Here is a 19,953-nt window from a genome sequence, read left to right on the forward strand (position 1 = left end):
TGATCTTTTTAACCCCCTTAGGACTATTCTCAACTCATTGCCAACCATGCTTATATCTAACATGCATATAATTCTAATAACTTTTTAACCATGACAAGCAATATTCTCTCTTTCAATGCCCCACAAATTTCTATTGATGATGATTATTAAATTTTGTTGGTAAGAATGAATAAAAATTTGGAAACTTATCTTTTAAGCATAAAAAAAATACACAAATTTACAATTTCAAAAAAAATGAAAATAATTTATCACCAATCATTTACGAAAAAATAAGGAATAACATTTTTAAATTTGCGGTAACTAAAGAAAAGGATGAGTATTGAAATTTGCTTCAAGTTACACTAGCAATTTCTAGCATAGGTTTCCTAGTCTTTGGATGAATTTGAAATTTAAATTTTTATTAGGTTTTTTTGTCTTTTCATATAGATATTTTAGGTGCGTAAATTTTCTTATAGAGATTTTTTGTTGTAACATTTCTATTTAAAGCCCCATATGCTTATTAAAAGATTGAGAGATATTTTGAACTTTTATTGTAGGCTTCATATTTTTAGAAAAATAACACTTTTTTTGTATGAGACACTGAGATATCTTGGTTGTTTACATTTTCAATACTTTAATTTGTATGGTCTCTTAAATTTTATTTTTTAAAGTGACGCAATTTCTTTGAGTTTAACAAGATCGTAGAGCTTTGGTGGAATTTTTAACAAGTACACTTTTGCAATTGTCTAGGTCTATGCATACACCATAATAAAACAAATGATATGAATATACTGGTTTATAAATCAAAGGGGTTTTGTCTATTTGTATGGTTTGAAAAATTACTTGGTGGGCAAAAAGATTTGTATGAAAAAGTATAAATCAATTAAACTAACTGTTTCCTCTTTGTAGGATAATACAAAATAGTAATAATGCAAAAATCTTATTTGTTAGACTAATTTTTTACTCGAAGAAAACAAGAAATATAAAATAGTAATTTGAATTAATTGCTTATCATTTATACTTGAATGCGACAAGTGTGTCTTGTTTCATAGATCTGTTAATAAATTAAGGAAAATAATGATCTCTACCGATGATATGTAAATTTCAATATGTATTAGAGAATTGGTTTCTGCTTTGGAAATGAAAAAAAAATTGGCATGAATTCTTATTAGTCGTGCCTCTAGTATGCAATGATGAAATCAAGTAATCAAAATTAAATTTAAATTCTTAAATATAAAAGATTAAAGATAAAAATATCACATATAAGAATATTTTATCACATTTTATATATTAAAATTATTGAGGTAATATATGGGCACTCTATCTTATTTTTGGGGTGTGATTTTTCCCATTTACTATCCAAAGGTCACAAATAGTAAGATTTTCACTTAAATAAAATAAATTATTGTACCTCAAGCGTCAACATGTAAGCGTTCATTAGATTTAGAGAATTTGTAATAAGTTCCCCTCTCAGTATATATAAACCAACAACACGTTTTCATTGTTGCATCTCAGATCCACTCTCTTCGTGAATTCCAGTAAAATATTATACTCTCTTATCAAAAATATTCTAGGGTTTATCCATTTTAGACATCACGACAATTCTTTGGCAATTTATCCATCATTTTCGTTTCCCCTTTTTTTCTCCTCCAGGACACTGTCACCTTTTTACCCAAAAAAAGCAACAAGATTCCGACAACCAAGAAGCTATAAATTTGGCTGGAATTATTTTTCCTTTGCATCAGAGTGCATACAATCTCCTCTTCAAACTCCAGGTTCCAACCTCCAGCATTATTTTCAAGATTTCTTTTAAGTTGCCTTTAGTTTTATTGTTTTCATATTGTTTTATTGTTATATATTTTGCAAGTCTTGTTTTTCAATATATCTTTCATATCTATTTGTTGTTATGTTTGTGTTGGAATATTGAGCCATTAATCATACAAAGAAAAAATATACTCTATATTTTCCTTAATAAATTATTGGCACTGCGTTAATTAAGAAAAAGTAGAGTAATACCTCAATAAATTATCATGGAAAACCCCATCTCACAAAGGGTACAAACCACAACTTAAACCTATATAGGATTTAACTAAAATTCAAAAAAATCTGAGACTACAAAAAAGATTTAGACTATAACAGTTCTAAATCCTAGGAATTTAACTCTGAATCGTTTGTATCAACAACCATCCTTGACTGTTGAACACATCTTCAAGTTGCCTCCAACTCGAAGAATAATCTAATCTATCGAAACAAAATATTACAACTCAAAAATTATCAATCCAAATGATCTACACTGAAGAACTAGAATGGATAAGCTTATAGAACGTGTTCTTTAATCTTGTTTCTCTGTATCAATGCACTAGAATCTTCAACCTAAACTCTCTATTATTTGATTGTATTCTACTTGTAGCTCTCACTGTAAGTGAGTAAAGTTCTTGGGAAACCCTTAATAGATGCAGGACTTCTCCTTCTTTGAGTTTGTAGTAGTCCTTCCTTATACAACTTCTCTTTATTTGTACACTTCCACTATAAAAAGAAACTTTTTGTAAACAAGTCTTGTCATAAACTCTATTTTTTTCACCACCTTTAAGCTTTTTTATTCATGTGATACCTCTTCTCCTAATCCCGTTCGGACTGTGTCAGAGTGAAACACATTTCAGTAATGAGTACCCTGCATCAGAGGAGATCTACAATAATAAGAAACTAAAAAACAACAATAGCATTAATTAAGACATTTACACCACAAATGTAATCAAAAAGAAAAGGTAAAAGCAAGCACTTGTGGTTAAAACATGGAATGGGAAGGGTAAGAATGATTAGGACAAAGAAGAAGAAGAAGAAGAAGAAGAAGAAGAATGGGATGAGTATGATGAAATATCATTCTTAATAAGATCAACACGACCCTTTAGATTAGAAAAATTAGTCCACCTCTCAGTTTCAAAGACATCCTCAACGTGGGGAAGCTCCGCCTTGACCCTAGCGCGTCATCCACAAATTCAGTATGTTAAATTCTATAGGTGACACACAGATGATCCATGAATCCACGTGACTGTCTTGAAGTGCTGTAATACCCCCCATCTTTGCTAACAAGCAGTGTCCTCAACCTTTGAAGTAGTGCATTTACGCCAACCCCTCCTCCGAAGAGCATGTATAGTTGCCTGGTTCACTAACACTAAAGCATCCCAAGCGGAATAATTTCTCCAAATTTTGATAGAAATCCCAAAGTTTTAAAAGAGAAACTCCAAGTAGAACTGATAACGAAGCACATACTTTGTTTATCCTTCTTAGAAATTCAATGCACGTCACACGAGATGAGTTAGGACAAATGTAGAGGAATTTGATAAATCAATAACTCCATAAGGGTGACATTCATTCACGTCAGTACACTTGCGCTTTCTTAGGAACATCAGTTTGTGCATAACATCAAACAATAGTTTCTACAAGGGAAGCATAACACCTTTCTCAGCTCTGGTATGAGCCTCTAACATGGGAATATTTGATAAGCTTCTTGATATATACAAGCTTGAAAGCAATTCATCAAGTGGAGGTCAATCTTGCTTCACATTGTGACACTACCCCATGCTTGGAACATCCAAGATGTCAGCATGTCATAAGGGTTAAAAATGAAGTAAACATCTCTCACCACACATTAATATAGAATTGACATGTGTTTTTTATTCCCATTTTATGTTGTTTATTATATTTTAAGAAAACTTTTGACCAACCTTGTGTCCTCAAACTAACTAAAAGTTCACCTGTATCAGGCCCATAAAATCAGTTATCACTATAATATCAAAGCAGCATTTGCTGCCTGGAGTTAAATTGTGCTTTTGGATAGTAACATATTCGAAACGGTCAACAAATAATCAGTGGATCTTTTAGCATGAGGACGTAGGAAATTTTAAGATAAGGCAACATTTTTCCTAGAAGATGCTTCGAAAAGGGAGGCACAAGAACAAATGAAACCTGCAAATGAGAATCTCGTAAAGCTCCTCTTTCTTATGCCTCCCTTCTTGAAGCATCTTCAAGGTAAAATGCTTCCTTATCTTAAAATGTGTTAGTTCATTGTGTTCAAGAATCTACTGATATTCTTTAGACCTTTTTGAAAGTTTACCTATAAGAAAGCACAACACAACTCGTGTTTGCCTCAAATTGTCCCAAAACATTTCCTCCAAACCCTCAAACAACTTTCAAATGCTTTCTAACTCCTTTAAAATTAAAAGATACTGGGACCAACAACATACAATAGGCTCATTTCTTTCTCATTTACCAAACCTGGCTGGATTTCTAGTTCCTTTGGACATAGATCCAAGTTTACCAGAAGGACAAGCATCCTGTAATCTTAACACACACTTAACATCATGGATACATCCCTTCATCATCACAGCTAAAATACTATGTCAAAATATATACAAAGCATCAGGAGCACCCTCTAACCCTCGTAGAATCTAACAAAAATAGAATAATATAGGAGTAAAATGCCTATATATGGAATTTAATTTCTTCTAAAATCCTTCATAACATAAAAGAGTGGAATGTGTATATATCTCTTTGTTACCAAAACCAACAAGAGTACAATAGAGTTACATCTTCTTGTTGTCTTTCCAATTTCTTTAGACATAATGCACACCTTCAATCTTTTTTTCGTAATAGTGCATCTCAAATCTTTTCTTCTTGCTTCAGTTTTAACTTACTTTAAAGGGAAACTAAGTGTACAACAAAACTCTTCTTAATGGTATATTGCACAGTTCAAGTGATGCATAAAATGTGAAAAATATTAAAGTTGATTTTTGGAATATCGTTGATTTCAAGTATGATTTTTAGAATAGTCTAGTGTTGTATTGAAAAATAACTATTTTAATGAATTTTTAAAAAAAATTTATAGATGTTTCCTTGAAGAAATAACTAGATATTTTAGAGAGTTAGATATTTGAAGTAAAATATAGAATAATATATATGTTATAATATCAACAACCATTCCAAACAAGTATACATAGGGGTGAATTTAGTCATTGATATTCAACCTAAGAAAAACCCAAAAACAACCTAAATCAATAGTGTATTCTTATATAATAAAGTTCTCTTATCCAAGATCTTTCTTCTCCTCTTTAGCTTCCTCTTCTTTAATTGAGTCTTCCATTCATAGATAACTATCTTGGACTAAAGAATGATTGATAGGAACGGATTACTCGAGCTTCCTCGCATCCGATCAACTCATACCTCCCAGCCCTATAACTTATTCTTAGACTTTGGGTTGGTCTTGTCTTATTCTTGAAGCTACATTCTCTTCCTAAATCAACCTTCCTATTTATAGTTTTCTTTTGCTATTCTCTACATAAACTTGATAAATCATGGATACCTGATAACCTCATAAACAGATTTGATTACACATTATATTCTAAAATGTGCAATTACCTTGTTCCCAATGGGCGAACAAATGTAAAGCATCTGCAATCCTAAAATATTCTTAACATCATACAACCCCTGACAAAAGATTACAAATTCTAATAAATAGGAGCACACTACCTATATACGGTTACATGGTTGGGGAAAATGTCTTACATGAATCTACAAATTTACAAATGCATCCATGAGCAGCTTGTTTGCTTAATATAGAAGGAGGCGCAGGAACAAAGGAGTAATCAAATATTAGGATATATTCCTCAGATATACTACTGTCATGCTTTAGGGTCATTGTGAGAAACATGATAAGCATCTTTATCATATGAGAGACATTATTAGTAGAATTAGTCACTTGGTAATCACGTTTTCTAGTTAATGAAAGAGAAAGGCCATCATCTATAAATTATTTATCCTTTTTTATTGTGGGTTCATGGAACATAGAGGTCTTGAATCTTTTCAATCCTTTTATAGAAGGTTTGGGGAAATTAGGATTGAAATTCTTCTTGAATTAGTTATGATAACAACATTGTGTGGTGTTCCTCAGCTGACGTTTTATGTTATTGTTGTCTTTTGTTATGTGAAAATTTCTTAGGGGGATAATGTTACCTCTTTCTGGAAGAATTCAATTTGTTTGGCCCTCTCTACAATGCAAACATTAAGGTTTCCTCAATTAATTGATAAACATGATCATAAAAGTGATATACGTAGTGGAAATGAGGATTTAAGTTTACACAAGCTAACATGTGTCTGATAATTTTTTAGTTAGCTTTTTGTTTCTTGATTTAACTCTAGGATCCAATAAATCAGATATTATTTTGACAGTACGAAAAAATTGAGAGACAACCTTCAAACTTGTTCATCTCTTAGTGGGGAATCCTTTAATGCAGCCATTGGTAGACTCCAATACTCAATCAATTTAAACAAGCATTGAAGATATAGTATTCTATGTTGGTCTTTGAGTTCCAATGATTCCACCAAGGTGTAAGAAAGGTTAGTCATTCTCTAAATGGATGCATTTAAGTGTAATTTTTCACCTTAATCTCCGAATACAATATTTTTACTCTTAACATTATATGGACATATATAAAGAGGAGGTTCATGTATCACCGCAATCAATTATTTCTAATTTATGAGAGTGCATATACTAGTGCATGTTATAATTTATTTATGTGTTTGTTTTATTTTCTAAATATCTTTAGGGTATTTTCTGACTTTGTATAAAAAGTAATCATTGATTTTGAATTCCAAAACTTCCTAGAGGTTATTTCCTTTTTAGCACAACAATTTACATAGAATATTTATGGTGTTGAGGCTATCTACGAAGAGGCTTATATCAGACCAAGGACATTTTCTAAGGTGTTGTCGGTTGTCTTCTTCTTCTTGTATACCTTTTATATCATTGATCTCCGCGCATATAAAATCCAAAAAGTTATAGAAGCTGAGGGGGAATGGAACTATCCTCTGATGAAGAACAACAAGTATAAACTAAACAATCTACGGAAATGCTAAAAGAGGTGCTTACATTGTCTAGTGGGTTGGGTCTTGATAGTGCTCCTATATTGTTAGAGTTCTATAAATTTGTTAGAGGGATTGTTGGTTTTAATGATGCTCTGTATATATTGTTTGGTAGTAGTTTAGTATTTACGATGAAGTGGTATGATCTTAGGAATGTGCTAATATTACAGGATATTTTTCATCTTTCACGAGTTTGAAACAAGTAAATTGAGTTTGTGATCAGTTGAGTTTATAGGGTTATGAGGTAAAGATGTGAATTAGTTTATCAATTTTATACATCCCGTGAAGTGTACAATATAGCTTCAAGGAATTTGGTTGTCCGATTAATTTTCCCTTTATTGAAGCAAGGTAAGATTGAAGTAGGAAGGAAATGATTTGAGATGTACAATTACAAAATATAGATTAAAGGTGTGGTTAATGTATTTTGTAACTTGGACAAAATAGAGTAGTGTCTAATGAAACAAGACAGCTAGCGATAAAAAATGAAGAGGTGAACCAATTGTAATTTATTGGTCTTAGTATCTCGTACTTCTAATGGAGTTAAGGTGCATTTCAAAACTATACAAGAGCTTGGAGGAATTTAGGAGAAGAAGAGGGAAAGAAGAGTTCCATTCTGCTTTTTAATTGTTAGACTATCAAAAATGTCTAGAGATTATCCGTGGATTATATTGCACATAGAGGTAACTTAGTTAAAATAAGAAAAACAATTTCCTCGAATATGCTTCGAGAAGGGAAATTCAAAAATAAGGAGCTATACAAGATGTTCATTTGTAGGACCCATTTGTTGGAAGAATCATTTGAGTCAATTGGACATGTGGATCATAGATCGCTGCAAGGAAATTTATTCCTGCAATATAAGAATGGATGAAAACGAACAAGAGTCGTAGCTTATTCATTCTCAAATTGCATAAATAACCGGATTTTCAGTGATCGAGGACTCGTATGTCCAATGTACTCAATTGATTCTTTACACAAAAGGAACCTACAAAAGAGCATCTCATAATACTCCTCGTTCTTGTGTGTCCCTTCTACAAGCATCTTCAAGGCAAAACGTCGCCTTATCTTAATATGTGTTACCTCCTTTTTCTCAAGAACCCACTGATAATTTTTAGACCTTTTTGAAAGTCTACCTATCATAAAGCACAACACAACTCTTCTTTGCCTTAATTTCTCCCAAAACAATTCCTCCAAAGTAACCCTTATACAACTTTGAAATGGTTTCTAACTCCTTTAGAATTAAATGATACTAGGACTAAAAACGTGCAATAGGCTCACCTCTTTCTTTGTTTACCAAACGCATCTGGCTCTCCAATTTTATTAGACACAACTCCAATTTTTTAGCAAGTCATAACAAACATGATGCACGCTTTCAATCTCAAATCTTTCATTTCCTACTTCACCTTTCATAAAGGAATACACACTGAGCGGACTTCCAAATTCTTCTTAATGGTTAACCTTTTCCTAATTCAACTTTTGCAGTTCATCCTTTAGGGTCATAGTGAAAAACATGATAAGAATCTTCATCATACGAGATACATTAGTATTAGTATTAATTACATGCTTGTGAATCACCATTCGCAGTTGATGAAGGAGAAATGCAATCATCAGTAAATTATTTATCCTTTTTTATTGTGGTTTCATGGAACTTAGAAGTCTTGCATCTTCTCAATTCTTTTGTAGAAGGTTTTGGGAAGGTTAGCGTGAAGTTCTTCATTGAAATTTGTTCTGAGAACAACTTTGCGTGGTGTTTCTCACCTGACTTGCTTTTATGTTAATGCTCGCCTTTTTATTGTGGAACTTTCTCAGGTACCTCTTTCAAGGGATAGACAATTGGACCTTTCTATATAAATTCTAACTTTGAGGTTGCCTCAAGTACTTGATAAACTTGATCAGATTATATATGCATTTTCTTTTAATGAATATTCTAATTAATATCATATATACATTTTGTTTATACTTATGTAGCCTCTATACTTTGGCAGTGTATGTAAAAGTGAAGATGAATCTTTCTTTTCTTACTTTAATGACTCTTTAAATTTTGACAACTAATGAGACTCTATTTGCATTATAAAATGTTAAACAATAGCAGTGACAATGTAACCTTTATGGTTTTGGTAGTGTATGTAAGCCCTCGGGCACAATAAACCAGATTTCACTGGAGAGCTCATCTCTTCACAGGGAGTCCTTTAATATAGTCAAATAGTAACACATACATTTGAATTTTTGACATTCAATTTTTGCCTAACATTATTCAAAATTCGTTATTTATTTTTTTATTTATTTAATAGTTCAAAATAATTGTTTTTAATCTTAAATAAGTTTATCGATAACTATCTTTACTTATCAAAAATTAGGATTTTTATTAGTAAATATTGAGATTGCATTTTCATATGCATTAGTTACGTTCATTATGTTTTTTAATATTAATTTTGCTCATTACATTGGTTAATATTCATTTTAGTATTTTACACAGTTAAAAAATTTATTCAAATGCGAATATAATTTGCATACACAAATATTTAATCAACCAATAATTTATGGGTCACATTCTTAAGCCGATAAGTTAGGTCAATTTTTAACAATTTCCTATATATACATTTACTGGTTCACTAGATTAAGATGGTGGTGGATGAAATTTTTAGGCGTTTAAATAACCAGCTGCTGCAACGTTAAATTCGGTGAGCTCCAAATGGTAATACAAATCTATCTTCTCTTTGTTAATTTTTCTTTTATTTTATTTTTTGCTTACCGGTCTACTTTTTTCATTCATGTATAATTGTGGTGGTCTGTTACTGTTAGTATTTCTTTTTTGTGATGGTGTATTACTATTAATATTTTAGTTTTGATGCTACCATCTCTTTGCTTGTTATGTTGAGGTTGAGTTTTTGTTTAGTTTCAAATTTTCAGATCTGCATCTATAATTTTGTTTGGCTTTATTTGTTTTTGTCTAGGTTATGCTATTAACGTTTTTGACTATCAAATAAAAAATGGTAGTGTATAGTACAGTTTGGTGTTTGTTTTTATTATTTTTAATTCTAGCCTTGTACAGCTAGCTAGGTGATTTAATCTTATTTTTGTTGAATATATGGTGTATAATTTAAAAATGCTTCATTGATAAGTCATATGTTTTGGTTGCTACTATTTATTTTATTATTATTTCAAATTATTGTTAAGTTATTATATGTTTTGTTGACTCCTCATGCTAATAGTTATCAATTAAATTATTATTGGTATTGTTGTATTGTTGGTTGTGTTATTCTTTTCTATGAAAAATCATTTTTCCCTTCATTATTGTTTATTATTTGTTTTTTTCAATTCCTATTATTCTAAGGATGTCCCGCATTCTTGTTATTATTTAATTAAAGTTTTTACTACCATTTTGTTCATGTTATCATTTTGGTTGTTGCATTTTATTTAAATCATTGCATATTGATTTTATATGAGTTTAGATTTCACATTAAATGACCAATAAAAATCTCTCCGTTGGTTTTGGAGGCCTCCCTATTTTAAAAGACGCAAAATTTAATTTAAGTTTACATATTTTGTTTGTTATAATTTACCGATGAAGAAATTACCGTCAATATTCAAGACTTTCCATGTTAATAAAATGAATTTTTTATTTTTTAAGGTATTATTTGATTAATTTATTATTACTCATATTTATTAATTGCTAACACTTTTACTAGTGTCTTTATAGGTATCTGGAGTTCCTCCTCATTGAAGCTATTCGAATTAAGTTCAAATTATATTCTTCATTTATTATTCTTGTATTATGTTATTTTATGACATGTGCATATTACATGTTTATTATACTTGAATATTAATTTTGTCTCCTCTCAATTTGAAAAAAATGAATTCAGTCAGGACCCACACTTCTGGATTCCGAAGGGTGTCTAACTCATTCTGTTTGGAATAATTTGAACCCCTTACCTAGAATCAATTGATTTCGTAAACTTCCTTTTAAGTTAATTAAATAATTGATTTTCAAGTTTTCCTAAAAATAAGGTGTTCAAATCCATTTTCCGTTTTACCTCTTTAACCATTTAACATTCTTTTAACTATTTTTTATTTGAGTCATCGGGACGTTGCTCCCATTTAAAGGATGTCAACATGGAAAATATTCCTAAAGCCTACATATAAATTGTTCTAAATTTGAGCCTTGATTAGATCAAAGTGTATCAAAAATTAAGTTTCAATACAAATTCTCATCTTATAAACTATAGGTTTGATAAGATTAAAATTCATCGAGACTAGGTTTTCAGTACTAACTTGTCATTAACTCTAACTTAAACTATTATGGAGTTTATATAGGCCCAAAAGATAGTTGTGGGTTTTGTCTCAAAACCTATCCTAGTTCAGTAGAGATTTTATAGAAAAATTAACGAGAAAATTGAGTCTTTGATATTTAAATATTTAAAAATTATCATTATTATACAGTTTTATTTCATACCTCTGTATAAATTATCTTTAAATGATTTAATCATTCATATCTTTTAAAGTTTTTGTATAGTTCTTAACTTTTTCGTATGGTTCAGGATGTGATAGTATGTGTGTGTGTGTGTGTGTATATATATATATCATGCCCCGAGGCTACCCTTAGGATGCAAGCACGGGAAGAGTCCAAGAAAACTCTGCCAACATATCAAAAGCATACTTAAACGTTTTCAACATAATATTCATAGTGTGCAAAATTTAGAAACATTCATAAAATGAAATGATGGAGATTACCCAAAGTTATATTTATAAAAAATCTGTGAGTTTGTTGATAACTGAAATATCAAACTTATCACAGATGCTGTTGAAATAGAGATCGAGAACCGATATATGCCTTATCTTGATGTTGAGGACTAAACCTACAGCACGAGAAGATGTAGCGGAGAGTGTGCATCAATATTTGAAAGGTACTGAGCATGTATGATAGGATAAAGTTGAACAACGTACGTAAATGAAAAAAGCATGATACTATACTGAAAATATAGAACATGAACTAACTGATGTAATGAATAAGTTAGATAGCATGCTGAAACTGAATGCTGAACTGTAATTGATAACCTTGTCAATACACTAGAATCTGACTGTGGGATCTACTAGTCATTGACATAAAGCCATGAGTGACAAATGTGGAGTCAGGTGTATAAAGTCAATCAAAAGGACCCAACATAACCTCTGGCGTGATCACAAAATTGATGCCTAAATAGAGGACTTATAAACCTATGGGACATGTAATGCTCGGACTATACGAGTGAATGACCCTAGTCCAACTCTGTATTAAGCGTACTCCCAATTGATTATGTATATAAGCTATATTATGACTAAATTCTCGAAATACTCGATAGCTTAAAACTATGACCTGCATACTGAAAACGCAAAATTAATACACTCATAATGAAACATTCAAAAAATAAGGCATGTATAACTCTTTATCTGCCTTAGCTAATGTGATTCACAAACCAAAAGAACTAAATATCTAGGTTTTTGAGTTTATGCAAGAACTAAGAAACAATTCTACGAAAACATGATAATCTTATTTCGATTAGTCTAACAACTTAATCACAACATAAATTCTGATATTCTAGAAATCCTAGGTCTCACATGTTGTAGAGAATCAAAAAACTTACTGAATTCTAGGGACCTATTTGGTGAAAGGAACCCACTAGTGCAAGTAAACTGTTAATGAAATCCCACATACCTAGTGACGAATTCCAAGGAGAAATCTTTTGATTTTGGGGCTGTAATTGACGAGAACTTGTCGCATTCTTGAACAATGGATGCTCGACTTTTCCCTCTAATTTGCTCTAAGCTTTGCTTGATTTTGGTGAATGATGGATAAGGTTAGCTTCTAATTAGTTTAATAGGCTAAAACTGATCAAAATTATGTAATTGAGGGTTTAAACGACATAGTTAGGGGTCCAACGCATATGGAAAAGACCAAATGATCCCTCTTTTAAGAGTTTACTGGAGCCACCAATAGACTGATCGATGGTCAATCATGTCTACCGTCGTCTTTGATTCAAAGTCTTTATTTCTTGGGCCTCTAACCATGGAAAAGGACCATGGACCATGGTCGGACCAATGATCCATAGGTATGGTCAGAGGTTGACACTTCGGCAATTTCCAAAGATGTTTTTAAAGAGGATTCCACGAGCACTCCTGCAGCTCGTCGTTAGGATTATGGCTCGTGAAAGGTCTCGTGGTCTGAAAGTCAGGTCCTGGTGGTCTCTTCCTGGAGGCCACAAGTGCCAGTACGGTCCATGAGGTGGTCCACAACCTGTGAAGGGTCTTGTGGTCCACCTTTTTTTGGAGAGGGCTGAAACCATGGGTAGGTCAACGTACCCTAGACCCTATCGCAGTCCGTGAACCCTTCCCTTGTTCACCGGTTCGGGAGGTTTTCCTGTTGTTATTTGAAAATATGGTTTCCTAGGAGCTATAATGTGTCCACCTTAGAAACATTCATCCTCAAATATGGTCTAAATTAGCTGTATAGGGAGGGAGAAAGCTGCAAACCCTACAACTTTTTACTAGAAATCTATTTCTGACATAACTAAGTTCCTAGTAGATGCAAATACGCTGAAATGCAAGTATAAACTAAAGGAAAATTATTCAATGACTGATGTTACACCTTAATGACTGAAAGGCTAAGAGGAACTATTACCTCAAGCTAGAATGGAATTGAAAGAAAAGAGAGGAGCATACTTGGCCTTCATGGTTGCTTCTGCTTTCTAAGTAGCTCACTCTACGGATTCACTCTTCCAGAACACCTTAGCTAAGACGACTTCTTTGTTTCTCAACCTTCAAACCTGAAGATCAAGAATCTCAACTACCACATCTTGATAAGTGAGACTATTCTTCACAGCCACATTTCTTGAAGGTACTATGGATGTTGGATCGTCCACACAATTCTTCAACAATGAAATGTGAAAGACCAGATGCACTAGTGCTAGTTCTGCTGGCGACCATAACTCATAAGCCACTTTACAAAATATTTTAAAGATCTTGTAAGGGACTACATATTTAGGACATAGCTTCTCTTTCATGCAAAATCTCATCTACCCCTTCTTAGGTGATAGTTTAAGGAAACCCCAATCATCAACTTTGATCTGTAAGTCCCTTCTCCTTTCATATGCATATGATTTGTAAAGACTCTATCTGTCTTAAGTCTATCTTTGATGAGCTAAAATTTTTCCATATTATCATGAACCAAATCTATTCTTATCATGACTTTTTCACCTTCTTCAAACAAATCAACTGGAGATTTGCACCTACACCCATATAATGCCTTATAAAGGCCCATCTAAATGCTGGAATAATATCTACTATTGTGGGGAACTATATTAGAGGAAGGTGATCATCCCTTATACCCTTGAAGTCAATCACACAAGTTCATAACATGTATTCTAAGGTCAGAATGGTACGCTCTTCCTTACCATCCTTCTTTGGATGAAATGATGTTCTACGATTAACATTAGTACCAAGACCTTTTTAAGATGACTTCCGAAAAAGAGAGGTGAACTATGGAAATCTATTTGATATGATTGACAAAGTATCCCATGAAATGTAACAATATCATTAATTTCAAGTGTGGTGTAGTCCTACACCGTATATGTAGTCTTAAAAACTGAAAATCATAGAGACTGAGTAACTCTATCAATTGTCACTCAAATTGAGTCATGTTATCTATGAGTACATGGTAAACCTGTAATGAAGTCCATTTTAATAACTTCATACTTCCAAATACGAATGTTATCTCTTTGGACATATCCACTATTTTCTATTGTTTTACCTTATTTTGTTGGTAATTACGGCACTGAGCATCAAAATCAGATATATCTTTTTTCTAACATTCCACCAAAAGACTTTTCACCTATCACGGTACATCTTAGTGGTTCCTCAATGAAAAAAATACATGGATTTATGGGCTTCTGCAAGAATCTTCTATATCAACTAACCGCCATAGGAATACATAATTGACCCTGATAGCGAAGCACACCATCTCCCCTTGGGAAAAAACCTCAACTCTCTACCGATGATTTTCACCCTTCAGTTGAAGTAGTATAGGATCATGGTCATGTTTTTGCTTAACCTCCGCTACCAATATAGATTCAGACCCATTCTGAACCGTTACACCACCATTTGAGCTTCTATATCAAGAACTCCCAAACGAGCAAGCTTGTGAACTTGTTTACTCTCTTCCTAAAATTGAGGTACTCTACCCATATATATTCTACTAAGGTTATCTGCTATGCTGGTCTTATGAAACGCTTAAGTTTTTTTTAGTTATTTTAATGTTTTAAGGAAAACATGGAGACTCTGTTGCAAAAAGGGACAAAAGACATAAAAGAACGAAGGAATGGAAGCTTGGGGATCGCTAACTCGACTTGGTGGATCGCCAAAGAGGAATACTTCACCTTTTGTTCCAATGTGAGGATCCCTGAAGGAAATGGTCAAATTGATTTAAGAAAAGAGCAGTCGACGCCTCACCGAGTAGCTCCGTAAAGTGGTACCATGTCTCCCAATAAACCAAACCATGATGATGTTGAAGGTTGTACCGGATGAAGTACACAAATAGGCGATTCACCGACTCTATCGGGGATTTTTACTAGCGAGGTCGAATGATCCACTGCAACACAGATTTGAAACATTATAAATACTACTTAAAGTTGTAATTTGTAGAGAGTCAAACATAATTATTATTTTGTATCTAGAATATTATTTTTTCACATTTTTGCTCTAAGTATGAGAGGGTTTTGAAAACTTGAAGAAGAATAGGGTTTCATCTTTTTCATTTGGAAGTAGGTCTCTTTCATTGTTCTTGCTTTGCCTAAATGAAGACTTATTTTCTCATACCCATGCTATTAAAACATAATTGAAGGTATAATTTCTATTTCATTATGTGTGGCTAAAAATCCCATTCTTGGGGTGTGGTTTAGAAAATATGTGTTAAGATTGTTGTTGGTTCTTTCTTGTTGATAGATTAATTGTAGTTTAACAGTGATTTTTTCTAGTATGTCTGGATGAGTTTATCAATTCTGTGGTTGTAAGTACAAGTTTGTTTATGTTTTTTGGCTTTAATGAGAGAGAAGTCGTTAAACAAAGAATAATAGATTGATGGCATAAGGATTGGGTCGATATGAGGTTCATCTCGAGAGAGTGAGACCTAGTCTCATATTCTAACACCAAGCTCGAGATAATGAGTGGGTTAAGGCGTAGGCTTGTCTTCTTACGGAAAATAATTGTCCGAGAGAAACCTATTTGAAACGGGGTAAGTTGGTCAAGACAGAACTTATTTCCATGTAAACCTTAGCATAATCACTATTACTCTATAAATTTTCTATTGAGAGTATGTACACAATAATTAAGATTATTCCGTATTACGGTCTAATCCCAAGAATTTACCCTCTAATTTTTTAGTTTTCCTTGTAAGTTTCGTAATGTTTTAGTATTTGTGAGAAAATTCCCCTTTGATATTTGACACGTTTGTGTCACCCATTGAATTTACTATGTTTTAGTTGTTAATTTCTTTAGCTATGACTAATTAGAATGAAATTCTAATTATCTACTAATAATGAAAACTCCCTTGGGACACGAACCAAATCCCTGGTTGGGTTGCTATACTATTTTATTATCATAAACACTTGTACTTGAAGTTGTGTCATTGATTATGCAAAACATGAAAATGGCGCCGCTGCCGAAAAGTGATGTTAGATTAGAAAATGTAGTAAAGTATATTTTTTCATTGTTAATTAGATATAGCTTTACTAACATTAGTTTAAGTTGTTTTTGAGTTGTTTGTGTAGGCAGGCACACTGAGCATGGCAGAGGGAAGGGTGGCAAGTCGGTTGAGGTAAATCAAGAAGTTAAGGGTAACTTCGAGTTAAATGCACTGGTAGCTCAACTAAATGCATTAGCCACCAAAATATTTACGGTGGAAAAGTAGTGCAAAAATGAGAATAACTGTATAGAGTATATCCTATAGAACATTCTCTAGAAGCTTCACAAGCAAGAAAAAATGCTAGAGGCGATGAAGGAAATCTTGGAGGTGCTGGATCTGATGACTGTTTCTCACTCAAGAACAATCAAATTGATTGACGACCTCTTTGACCACACATTGAATCATCTTCGCCCTAGCAATAAAGGAGGGTTGTCTAGTGTTTTTAGGTCTAACCCCAATAATAAATCTTGACTGGTAGCTAACATCGAGCCAGGATATAAATTAAGGCTCTTCTTGGGAGGAACCCAAGGTTTTATCGCTTTAATAGTGTGTTAATATTGTGGGATGGATCAAAGAATGTGGTAAAACATAAAGGTTGGCAAACAAAGAATCCATTAGGTGAATCATGGAAATTGTTGGTGGTACCACTATTTTCCGTCGTTTGGACCTTCACACGCGTTGGGGGTCTAGTAATACTTGGTGAAGTAATAGACAATTCGACGCGAAGCCTAATAGGTCGGCGAGCAACAATAATGTCGCCGAATGGAAGCGAACTGGATGATTTTTAAGGGCTAAGAGACTTAGAGTTTGAATTTCTTCACTTTCCCTCTCTTCAAGACTTCACAAATTCACACCAAGGTAAAACTTTATTTATTTTGGTTATCAACTAGTATTGTAGTGGTGATTGGTGCTTAAGATTAGGATTTATTTGATGCTTAGAATTTCTATCATATTTTCAATTAGTATTAAAGATTAGTGTCTAAAACCTCGAATCGAATTTTGACGATTTTGTACTTATTTGCAATATTAGTATTAAGTTTATATGTGTTGGGCCTCTATGCTAGGATTGCAATGTTTTCATGCCTAATTTAATTTGAAAATCTTACCCATAATGTTTGGTCATCAAATTTCCATGATGTTTGTTCTTTAAATTGAATGAAATATCGTTGGATTGTGATTGCATGTTGGTTAGATAGTTTTTGGTGAAGGCTTAGTAACCCTTGTTTTTTATAAACAACTAAAATTGCTTAATAATAGAATAGCTGACCCCATTCTTAAGAGCAAAATATCGTCAAAATGGCCAAACTTGGCAAAACCATGAGAAATCTGAATATCCTGGATTTATGGGTACTATCGGCCTGTGCTTAGTTATTCATTTGCATGAGATCATTTTTTTTAAGGTGGGTGTAGACTTCATGTAGGTGATTAGTAAACAGGCATGTTGGGCAATTTAAAGAGTTGGGTCGTGCTCGCCTAAATACTCATGGGTTCGCCTAATGTCTCCATTTCTCCATTTATATGGATTTAAATTTGATGTTTGAATTTGTTACTTTAGGCGAAATGATATGGATTGATGAAAGAGCTCAGTGTCTCACAAAATTTACTCTTATATTGCCTTTCATATGTACCCCTGAACACTTGATGCACTAGAACTTTTAGCGGACTAACTCGAGCTCACAAGAAGTAGTCAATGTATAGCTGAAAGAATTTTCAATATCCAACTGGCTATAAATTGAATACAATCCCTTCGGAAAGCCTAACCTATCTCGCTAAAGAAGTTCAGCGATTTGCCGATTCAATTAGCAAAACTCTCTACCATATATTATCTGTGTGTTTGCTTAATTTAATTTTAACAATTTCTGATATTACGCAGATAAAGTACATATAGACTCAAACATGCCACCCAAGATAGCATCAAAGGTCATTGAAATCAATGAAGGGGGGGTCAAATCCTCTAAAAAGTGGAAGAGAGGAACGGCCACCGGGAGACAAAGGTTAGAGGAAGAAACATATAGCAAGGAAAGACATAATTTTTGAGGCCGATGTTGAGTGGACTGATCATCAAGATGATCACCATTGATTCAACGACAAAATAAGTTTCGAGATAGTCCTACTTCCACATCTTCCTGGTCTCATTAGCTGCAACTCCTCCCACTAGGGTTACATTAGTTATAACCCCTCCTACATAAAAATTAGTGACAGCTCATGCCCCTCCAATAACTCCTATATTCCATATCATTCCCCAACCTATGTTGGTCATATTAAAGGGTGATGGGGCTATGAACCATCCTAGAGGAGAAACTCTTATCAATGGACAGCCTCGAAGGCAAACATTTTGACGTTTAGAAATCATCTGATACCATAATTTTGAGTAGTTCATGAGGCCCCGAAGTCCCTATATTACTTCTTGGATACATAGAGTTGGTGCCCAAGAACAAGAAGAAAGCGAGCAAGTTTAGACCGATGAGATTGGTCAGTGTCAGAGGTAAATAGGTGGACTTCCACAGCGAGCACATTAAAGTCATATTGGGAAGAGTGATGCACGCATTACACCCTTATGAGGGGTTGCCTGTTATTTCTTCCACCTCTATGATTTCTGACACCACCAACAGATAGGTTGGGTAGGAAATCACATTGAAAATAAGGACCTAAACATTACTGGCGGGTTTTGGTTTGGCTTCATCAACAACACCATAATTTCATCTCAGAGCGAGTCTATTGTGTGCTTCCAAAAGAAACTTGCTTGGTTTGTATCATCTCCAGACAGTGAATCGACCTGGGGCTGCTGACTTCACAAGAGATGGCCATGAGGATCAACAAAAAGCTGACCTCTTTATCTATCCTAGTATTGGTGACCAAGTTATACGGAAGTTCTTGAGTACCTTAGTAGACTACGAGGGACATTGAGGTCATCCCATCCTCCTCCACCAATATTTGGAGAATTGTGGCCGAGAACAAACGAGAGAAGGTTGAGATGAGGAGAGCAGATCCGACCGACACTACCCAAAGATCGATATAGACTTGTTGCCAGTAAGACCCCTTTGCGTACTCTAGAAATTGAGCCTTCAAGTACATTTGCACCTTCTTCTTCTTCACAGGTCCTAGTTCCCTCTTCCTCCTCCAAACCGACCAAGCTTATTTAGGCCATGATCCTATAGATGGGGCGATTATCCTAATCAATTGATGCAAGAGTATCCCGACTCGAGAGATATGTCCTAGGGATGATCGATATTATCATACGTCACCTTAATGATTTTATGGATACATTAACCATGAGATTCACAACTTGACACTAGACAGGGGGCATCCTCCAAGGTAATGACTTTAAAAGTCAAAGTCGCAAACCA

This window comes from Solanum lycopersicum, chromosome 9 (genome assembly GCF_036512215.1).
Source record: "Solanum lycopersicum chromosome 9, SLM_r2.1".
Taxonomy (NCBI): Eukaryota; Viridiplantae; Streptophyta; class Magnoliopsida; order Solanales; family Solanaceae; genus Solanum; species Solanum lycopersicum.